An 11,080-nucleotide genomic window follows, 5' to 3' on the forward strand; every position below is an offset into this window, starting at 1 on the left:
TCTCTGCTGATGTGCTGTTCTAATCGTTTTTGGATAATCTTCAGTAGAATCTTGCTTGCATGTGAAATCAATGACACTGTTCTGTAGTTTCACACTCAGTTGGGTCACCTTTCTTTGGAATGGGAACAAATATAGACCTCTTCCAGTCGAAGTTACATATCTATTTTAACACATACATATAGAAAACAGTACGCAAATGATAAAAAAATTACATTAACTTTAAAGAACAGTTGGATAGCACTTTCATTTTTGCAGTTATAGTAATAGCTCTCATAATATCTTTTTGTCATCTTATCAGCTGCAGAAATAACTCATAATAATAAACCTGCATGATGGATTGAAACAGGGACTGCAACAAGATGCTTGAGCATAATGGAGATTGTGATGATGGCACAGGATAGCACAAAATTTTGATCTGCTGTTTATAGGGTCACTATGAATTATAGACGAGAAATTACTGGAATAGTACATTGACAGAGAACCACTAGAAATATAAGCTGAATTCAGAAGAGTTGTGGCACTAGAGATATTATTGCCAATATCAGATGGATCTTAGCAGAAAGTAGAGTACATGAGGAATGTTTGTCAAAGGCATTTAACTGTGTGGATCACAACAAATTATGGCTAACATTGAGGAAAATGGGAATCCCCAAACACTTGATTGTGTTTATGCAAAATCTATAGTTGGACCAGGAAGCAGTCCTCAGAATCAGAAAAGGAGTATTGTCACTGTCTGTTCGCCGGCAACTTAACAGTGACACCCTGATGGGGATAAGCATGACAGAGATACACCACTCCAGAGAGGATCAGAGAGTCAATCCAACTCAATTTTATTGGGATCTACAGTGCACTTATATAAACAAGAAGACAGGATAGGGTTGGCTTACAGATGTGGGACACGCGGATTGGTTAGGAAAACCTCACTCTCCTGCAGACCTCTCCCAGCTCAACAGATGTGATGCAGCAGCCAACTTCCCATGTGGTGAGCTTTCTCAAGCTGGTACAGCCAAACACAGGGGAGCTTTCTCTACCCCATATTAAAGGTCATTGGGAGGCTTGCACTTATCTGGAGCTTAGGCGATCTGTTCTGGCCAGAGTCCCTCCCTTCCTCCCCAGTATTCTGCAACAAAGTATGTCAGGCATGCATCCTGTCCCCATACCTTTTCAATCAATATGCAGGATAGATCATTCGAGAAGCTGGGCTTTATGAGGAGGAATGTGGCAACAAGATTGGAGGAAGACTCATCAACAACCTATATTATGCAGATGACATAGTCTTGCATGCTGAAAGTGAAGAAGACCTGAAGCACTTGCTGCAGAAGGTCAAGGACTATAGTATTCAATATAGATTGAAGCTCAACATCAAGAAAACAAAGATTCTCACCAATGGGCCAATTGTTGGCATCATGATAGACAGTGAAGAGATTGAGACTGTTAACAGCTTCAGCTTGCTTGGCACCAGAATCAACACTCGTGGCTCCAGCAGTCAGGAGATCAAAAGACAAATTTTATTGGGAAAACCTACAGTCAGGAACCTCTCCAAAGTATTGAAAAGCAACTATGTTAGTCTAGAGACTAAGGTGCACCTGATCCAGGCCATGGTCTTTTCAATTACTTGCTAGACATCAGGGAATTGGACAATGACTGAAGATGACAGAAGAAGAATCAATGCCTTCATATTGTGGTGCTGGAGAAGAGTCTTGAACAAGAAGTCTTAGGGCAAGAAGACAAACAGGTCTGCTTGGTAAGGGTGAAACCAAGTTTCTCCTTGGATTTTGAAGCTCCATCTCACATGCTTTGGGCATGTGGCCAGGAGAGACTGGTTCTTGGAGAAGGACATCATGCTTGCAAGGGTGGAGGGACAGCACAGGAGAAGAAGACCCAGGATGAGATGGATTGAATCAGTGACTGGGGGTTGGTATGTCAGAATTAGTGAGAATGGCTCAGGACAGGACAGGATTCAGAGCTGCTGTACATTGAGTCACAGGCAACTAAACAGCATATAACAACAGTAGTTACACAGCTTATTATTAGGGGTGTATATAGTGTAAGTGCTAAATTAAAGAACTTTGAAAAACTTGCTTCAAATTAACAACTGATATAGTGTCTAATAGCTTGAATCACATATTTCCCTTTCAATTTGTTCATTTTTTTAACCTTTTCTCTTGGTTCTTGAAACCATGTACTTTGTGGACAAAGATGGACAAATTTGTGCACAAATATTATAAACAAACAAACAAATAAATAGTCTGGAGCCGACAGGCTTGATGTCTTCTCCTGAAAACCACCAGAGGATTCTTCAAGGGCTTTCCAGCTCAGATTCAGGAGTTCTGGATGCTTGGTCTTTGGAAACCAATGCACATGTATGGGATGAAAGATAGGGGTACCTGTTTGCAGATATTGATTAAATGCTAAAGCGTCTGGCAAAAGTAGAAGGCTCGTCATATCTTTCCTTCATGGGTACACCTGCACAGGCTTATTCAGTGTCCTTCTGTGGGATTTCTCCCCTCTGTATCATAGTTCTGCAATATTCCCTTTCCCCTGCTGTTCTTGCTGTTTCCGTCCAGTCCTCACTTATTCTGACTCATGGCAAAACTGAGGTGCTTGCAAATACAGACAGTCTCAAGCCTCAATAAGGATCAATAGCCTTCTCTTACAAAATCAGGGACCAGTTGCGTAGCCTAACACTTAAGACCAATTTGTACTACCTTTAAAAACTAGGGCTTACATGGTAGTCTAGTTTGTGGAACCTGTGCTGAAGTCCAGAATGCTTACACTCTGAACGCACCAGCTTTTCCGTGGGAGAAGGTTGGGCAGTCTAATACTATGCAGTTAACTGTCTTTGAAAACCTGCTGGAGGGCCACCTGTGTTGGTTCCAACTTGATGGTACTTATCAACAACAACAATAATACTATAGCTGGCCTGGTGATAAGACACTGTGCTGCAATCTCAAAAGCATGTGGTTCAAATCCACCAGCTGCTCCACAGGGGAAGGATGGACAATCTCCCCCAGCGTGATTAATTGCCTCTAAAAACCCTCTGGAGGGTCAGCTATGGGTCAGTTCCAACTACACAGTATATTATAGATACACCATAATGTTAAGAAGCCAAAGAAAAGGGAGGAAATCAAGAGGTTAAGGAGCTGAACAGAAGATTTCAAAGGGCAGAGTAAAAAGACAAAACAAAGTATTATAATTAAATGTTCAAGAAGCCGAAAATCAAAAGGGCCAAACTTGCTCAACATTTCCTAAACTGAAGGAACTGAAGAATAAATTCAAGCTTCAAGTTGCAATTCTTGAGGATGTTATGGGGAGAATATGAAATTATCCAGGAAGCATTAAAAGAAAATGGAAAGTCACTGTACCAAAAATAATTGGCTTACACAGAAGAATTTTATGAAACAACGTATGGTCAAGAGCCTATGGTGATGAAGGAGGAAGTTCAAGCTGCTCTGAAGGAATTGATAGAAAACAAGGCTCCGGGAATCGATGGCATACCAATTAACACATGTCAACAGACACTGCCCTGGACACACTCATCAAGTTATACCAAAAATTTGGAAGACAAACACCTGGCCAGCTGACTGGAAGAGATACCTATTTGTTTCCATTCCAAAAAAAAAAGGTGACCTGATAAAGTGTGGAAATTATTAAACAATCTCATTAATGTCACATGCAAGTAAGACACTGCTGAAAATGATCCAAAAATGACGAACAACACAACAACAGAGAACTTCCAGATATACAGGCTGGGTTTAGAAGAGGCTGTCATACTAGAGATACTATAGCTAATGTTAGATGGATCTTGGCAGAAAGCAAAGAGTACCAAAGGAATGTTTATCTGTGTTTCACTGACTATGCAAAGGCATTTGGCAGTGTGGATCACAATAAACTGTGACTAACTCTGAGAAGAATGAAAATTCCAGAACACTTGATTGTGCTTATGCAAAATCTATACTTGAACCAGGAGGTAGTTGTCAGAACAGAGCAAGGAAATATTGCATGGTTCAAAATTAGGAAAGGTGTATGCCAGGGATGCATTCTATCTCCATACATTTTCAATCTATATGAGGCTGGGCTCTATGAGAAGGAATGTGGCATCAGGATTGGAAGAAGATTCATCAACAATCTGCATTATGCAGATGACACAGCATTGCTTGCTGAAACTGAGGAGGACTTGAGGGATTTGCTGCAGAAGATCAAGGACCATAACCTTCCATATGGATTGAAGCTCAACATAAAAAAAAAAAATTCTCACCACTGGGCTAATTGTCAGCATAATGATAGACAGTGAAGAGACTGAGATTCTTAACAGGTTCATCTTATTTGGCTCCACCATCAAAAGACAAATTATACTGGGAAAATCTACTGTCAGGGACCTCTCCAGAGTACTGAAGAGCAATGATGTCAGTTGAGAGACTAAGGTGCTTCTGATCCAGGCCATGATCTTCGCAATTACTTACTATGCATCAAAAAGCTGGACAATAACTAGGGATGAGAGAAAGAGCATTGATATCTTTGAGCTGTGGTGCTGGAGAAGAATATTGAATATACCATGGAATGCTAGAAGAACAAACAGATCCATTCTGGAGAGAGTGAAACCAGGCTGCTCCTTGGAGGCAAGGATTCTGAAGCTTCATATGACATACTTTGGGCATGTTGCAAGGAGGGACCAGACTTTGGAGAGATACATCATGCTTGGAAGGGTGGAAGAACAGCATAAGAAAGGAAGACCCTGGTTGTAATGGATTGACTTAATGACTGGCATTTTGGGAATGGGTGTGTTGGAGACAATGGGACTGGCACAGGACAAAGCAGGGTTCAGAGCTATTGTACATACAGTCGCAATGAGTAGCAAGCAACTTAATAGAATTAACAACGACAGCACAACTTAAGTCTGCTGTAAGTGATAGTTGACCTTTCAGTGAGTTCTCAGACTGTAAACTGCACAAGATTACCCAACTTTTTCGCTTGCAAAAGCTGGTAGATTCAAACCGTTTGCTTTCAGATTAAGAGTGCAACTCTTTAACCACTATGACAGCAGAGCTCCAGATAGGCACACTGTAGGTCACTTTAAAGTGCTAAAGAACAAAGATTTCAGTTTTAACAAGTACACCAGATTCACACCAAGGTATTTTCAATTGCTTCATATGCACCTGAAAGCTGGATAATGATAAAGGGTGACAGAAGAAGAATTGATGACTTTGATTTGTGGTGTCAGCAAAGAGTGCTAAATATTCCATGGGCTACCAAATGAACAAATACATTTGTCTCGGAGGAAGTGTAACCAGGGTGTTCCTTAGAGGCAAAGAGGGTGAAACTTAATCACATTTATGTAGGCATATTGTTAAGGAGGGGTCAGGGCTTTCTTTTCTTCTTTGGTAAAAATATTTTCTTTTAAAATTTTTATTCTGATAAAAATACTTTCAAATATTTTATTCTGATTTATTTACAAAATTTGAATACGTTGTTATTCACACTGGGTCTTTCCCATTTTCTACACCACCACCCATCAAATTGTGTGACCTTATGATTAACTTCCCCTCCTCCTGGTCGTCCTCACCCTTCTACTTTTACCCTCTTCCCCTTGGATCTTCATACACATTCTACAATAATGATTTCATACAGTATTTGTCCTTATGGGACTGACTTAGTTCAATCAGCATAATGCTCTCCAGTCCCTCCCAAGTAAGGTAGTAATTTACAAAATCTTTGCTCCCAAGTGCTGCATAGTACTCCATTGTGTGAATGTACCATAATTTCTCAATACATTCCATTGTGGTTGGACATCTGGGCGGTTGCCGTGTTCTTGTGGTAGTGAATAACACTGCTGTGAACATTGGTGTACAAGTAGGAGGGGGCAGTTCTAAGAAAAATACAACATGCTGGGGAAGACAGAGGTTGGCTAAAGAGAGGAAGACGCCCAACAAGATAGCTTGACACAGAAAGGACAGCAAGAGGCTTGAGTATGTTGAAGATCATGGGGATGGTGCAAGATAGAGCAAGGTTCCTATCTGTTGTTTATAGAATTGTTATGCATCGTAGTTGTAAGGCTGGTAAGGAGCCAAGGGGTGGGGTGGGGTACAGTGATTCAGTGCTCAGATTCTACCTTAAAGGTAGATATTTTGAACTCACTAGTGACTATGTGTAAAAAAGAAATGTGGAAGTCTGCTTCCATAGATTTTACAGACCTGGAAACTCTTTGAGGCTATTCTACTCTGTCCTTATAAAGTTTCTATGAGTTTCAATTGATTTGACAACAACGTGTCTGGTTCTGCATAGGCCTGGTCTACAATGAAGGTGAAGTCAATGCCGTACAATGAAGTCCAGGGGTAATGGTTTTTAGGTGTACGTACAGTTTAATTGTCTTATGTCATTAGAGTTGAACATTTACCAAATCTCCATCCATTAAAATCCCTGACCTTGACATGTTGTTGATTGCTGTCAAGTCAAGCATGACTCATAGTGACTCTGTGAACAAAAGCTCTAATGCCTTTCCATAACTATTGTCATTTCTCCAAGTTCATAGAGTTTCCAGAGGCATGTGGTTTAGGAATTGGATGCCACTCCTGTTACCAAACCTGTTTTACAACTGGGAGCTCCACTTAACACTGTCTCCATTGCGAAACCATCCTGGTATTTGACACCCCAATGGTACAAGGTTCAGCATCACAGCAAACCCACATTACTTCATACTGCAAATTGTCAAAGAGTGATGTACAAAGTGGAAGAGTGTTCCTCCAGATATAACAGCACTAGTTTCATTTAGCAGTGGTTAAGTGTCATCAGGTAGAATATGACTAAGTTTTGCACAAAAGATCTGAAACTCTGTTCTATAACTAACGTCATTTCTGTACATTTATAGAGTTTAGAGAGTCTGTAGAGTTTCTAGAGGCGTCTAGTTTAGGAAGTGGATGCCACCCCTGCTTTCCAGCATAAATCAATCTGGAAGCTCAGCCAAACACTGTACAGAATGGGTAATCATTATGGTATTTGACAAGACTATGGAACAGTGTGCAACATCACAGTAACACCATGTTGTTCAGTTCAGCAAATAGACAAAGACTGTTGTATAATTCAAGGAATATTCCGTTGAAAAAGAATAAATTTAAAACCCCTGTGGGGTTTTAAAGCCACAACTTTGAGCAGATTTCCACCCTAGGCAAAGGCTCAAGGACACCTGCTTTTGTGGGGAAAAGAGCAGTAATACACATCAAACATGACCCCAAAAAACTCGACCCAAAAAACTTCCCTTACATGCCTATCAGAACTGCCATCCAGATGCAGCAAAAGCCAGACTCCCAGAGTGGAGGCTCCAGGCCCTGGCCAGCAGTCGACTTAGACTTCATTTTTGATCAGCAAACCATAACGATGAAAACCTCTGTGTGAACATATGAGGATAACATTTGCAAATTATGCCCTGCAACACTGTATGTAGTATAGTACTAAAGATAAGGTACATAAAATAGTCCTTTACAACTAAAATGTGTGGTAGCTCAGATAAGGTATACAAAACAGATTGTCATAACTCAAATATATGGTAAGACAAGAGTACCTGTTTATTTCTTAAAATATAATTACAGTAAAGCCTGTGAAACCAGAATTAATGACAGTTGAGAGCCTTCCAGAGAAGGAACACTCACTGGGTGTTAATAAGATGGGATTTTTAAGAAATACCAATAGAAAAACAAAGTAGTGTTGATAGCAAAGATCTTGTGAGACTCAGAAAAACAAAGTAATCTCATAAGAGTTCCTACTGTCACAGAGTTTACTGCACATTGTGCTGACACAATTGTGTGGTGTACTTTATGTATTAGGAACATTTTTATGTACTGGTTTATATACATCTCCATTGTTGTGAGTAGCTGCCTGACATGTCATTATTCTGACATATCTTTATTTGATCATTCCCTACCAAGAAAAATTTAAAGTTTCTACAGCAAGTACATCATTAGTGGACATCTTATGTACCTATCAATCCATATGTATTTCTATAGTTTCCTAGCAATATGATTTTCAGTCAAGAGTTATACATTAAAAAAATAATAACCTTGACAGATTAAGCTGTTGTACTCAGCTGATAATGCCAAGGAATCCATTGGAATCAAGAAGTTTATTCTCTGTGGAAGAAAAAAAAAGTAGTCTTCTGTGAAGGTTTACAGACCTGGACGTTTACAGACTTGGACACCCTATGAGACAGCTCTTCTTTGTCCATTAAAGAGACTGTGAGTCAATTAATCTTGATGGCAATGGGTTTATGGGCCTTCTGATTCAGGTAACTATTTCCCCAATGATGCTCCTTAACCAATAACTACACCACTTATAAATCCACAAACATTGAGTCAAGTTCAACTCAGAGTGACCTTCCTTTGTGATTTTTAATCTATACCAGAAGAGACTGTCCATATTTCTCATGGCTGGTAGATTCAAACTGCCAACTGTTTATAGAACGTCATAGCATATAATAATAAATACCTAATGGGACAATGGTTAAGCCCTCAGTTGCTGGCTATATGAACCCATTCAGAAACTTTGTGGTGAAAGACATGATGATCTGTCCTGTGAAGGTTCTCTGTCATTTCTGTTAAGTTGGAGGACCATAGCTGATCCTCCATTGGGTTTCTGAGGTTATAAATCAAACAAAAAAAGATTGCTCATCTTTCTCCTAAGGAGCCACTGATAGATTTGAACCATTAAAAAAGCAACATCATCAGGTTATCAGTGCAAGACCCTAGAGACTAGGCGTCCAGACCTTCATGTCTGCAAATATTGCAGTCTAGAAAACCCTACAAGGCAGCACTACTATATCACATGAAATCATTATGAGTCAAGATTTACTCAATAGTGTGTAACAACAACAACAACATTGTTCATCTATTTGGAAGTGGTGCTGCTTAATCTTATGGATTTCGCTATAGATACAGGAGTTGACTGAATGCCAGGTGATCTAGAAAGATCTTGCCTGGAATGATTTGGGTAACTCTGTTCTTTACTCTCTATACATACATATACATATACATATACATATACATATACATATATTAGAAATTTACATGTTAGAAATATGTGCATATGTGTGTGTATTTTTCCCCTCTTGGTACTTAGTGGCACAGGTGCAAAAAAGAGAGTGCAAGTCCAATTACAGCATAAAACTAGCTCCTGTTAAATTAATTCCAACTCATTGCAACCTTTTGTGTATCAGAAAATTATGCTTCATAAAGTTTTCAGGGCTTAGTATTTTGGGTCACCAGGCTATTTTTTCCAAGGCATGTCTAGTTGGACTAAAATCTCCAACATTATGGTTTGCAGACAAGCACTTAACTATTTGCGTCACCTAGAAACACTTTCAGTTTGCTGCCTGTGCATTGCTAATATCCCATGGCTATGGGTAGCCAGTGACTGAGCCCAGAGTTAGAGAGGAAGACCATCACAAAATTATATGAGAGTGAGCAAGGTGAGTGCCAAGCACACCAAGCGCTGAGCAAGCTGAGCACAGGACATATGGAATTTGAGTGAGAAGTATTATTAAAATAATTAGTTTGGGAGCCTCGGCAGGGAGCAGCGGGCCTCCATCGAATGCAGTGAGCCTGGCAGAAAGCAGTAAGCCTCAGCAGGGAGCAGTGTGCCTTGATGGGGAGCAGCAAGTCATGGCGGGACCTACCCACCAGGAGAAAGTTGGAAAGTGAGAATTTAAGTGGGATATTTGGGAGGATCACTGCTGATTGCTGGATCAACTGTGTGACCACTTCACCTTAAGTAGGAGAGAGTGATACAGCTGGAGCTTGACTGAGATGGAAGACCCAGATTTTGCGGCAAAAACTAAGGCTTCCTGGTTTTCCATTCAGTTCCCCCCTCCCATACACACCTTTCCCCTTTTGGGTCTGCTTGTGTACCCTCCCAGTCCCCATTGGCATCTGTGAGTGCACACACCCTATGTGCATATGCATGCGCACCCAACCTACGTGCATCTGTGCATGGTTGCCCAACCTTCTTCTGGAGCAGTGACATCAGATCAAGAACTGGCTATTGACTCAGGCACAGGAAAACTCTACCACAGCAATGTCATGAAAGAAGCAGGCTCCCTCACTTCCTATACAAGCCCAAAGCAAGATATCACCCACCACCACCACTAAATGACACAGTATCAAGGGATTTCCTGAAGTCTGAAAGTCTGATGAAACTTTCTAACAGAATTTAAAAGAACAATGATTGAATATTTTCAATGGGTGAAAGAAAAACTCAAGGAACTAAGGACATTGCAAGCAAAAGCCAGGAGGAGCTTAAAAAAAATTCAGGTGGAGGTCCAGTTCCAGAACATGTGGTCCACCTCTAGAGCAGCTGCCCATCGTTGTGCCCCCGAAGACCCCAGTGCCCGCCAACCTTGTGCCCTTCTCCATGCGTGTGGCGCCTGTCTCCCTGGCACAGGACCCGGTTACTAACTGCTGGAGCTGCCGAGTGCTCTCAGGGACAGTGTTGATGGGGTGGGGATGGGGTGGGGGGGGCTCCGTGTACTGGATGGTGAAGGGGCCCTTGAAGCTCGGATATGCCCCAAGACCCAGGGAGATTGTGCAGATGGTGAACAGTATCAGTCTTGCAGTTTGGGGTCTAGTCATCCTATTAGACCCCAAAAAGAAGACTCAACAGGCAAACTGAAACTGAAAATACCATCTGGAATTGTCATCTTTTGTATCCCTCCTCAGAACATACACATTCTCTTGACCCACAGAAGGACAATGGTGCCAGTAGACATGTAAGGACAGACACATAGACATACTTAGCTTTGAAGCTACTAGAAGACTGAAAAGCCAAAGCATGGGTTCTCGCCCTTGGCCAGGACTTTTATAGCCTTCCCTTCAGGCCCCAGATCAACCATTATTTAAAGAATCTTTTGTACTACTTCCATAATTGATTAATACTCACTATGATCCTAACCCTGGATAGATGCCCTGTAATATTCAGAAGTACACACAACATCCTTTCTGTTCTGCTCACTCTTCTCAAGTTTCTTGCAAATGCATCATCTGAGTGCTTCCTAGCTACTCAGGTTATTATATTGGTTGTGAACATAGACTAAGTGATT

The sequence above is a fragment of the Elephantulus edwardii genome, unplaced genomic scaffold, assembly GCF_000299155.1.
Source record: "Elephantulus edwardii isolate Elephantulus edwardi_28Jun2011 unplaced genomic scaffold, EleEdw1.0 scaffold00060, whole genome shotgun sequence".
Classification (NCBI taxonomy): Eukaryota; Metazoa; Chordata; class Mammalia; order Macroscelidea; family Macroscelididae; genus Elephantulus; species Elephantulus edwardii.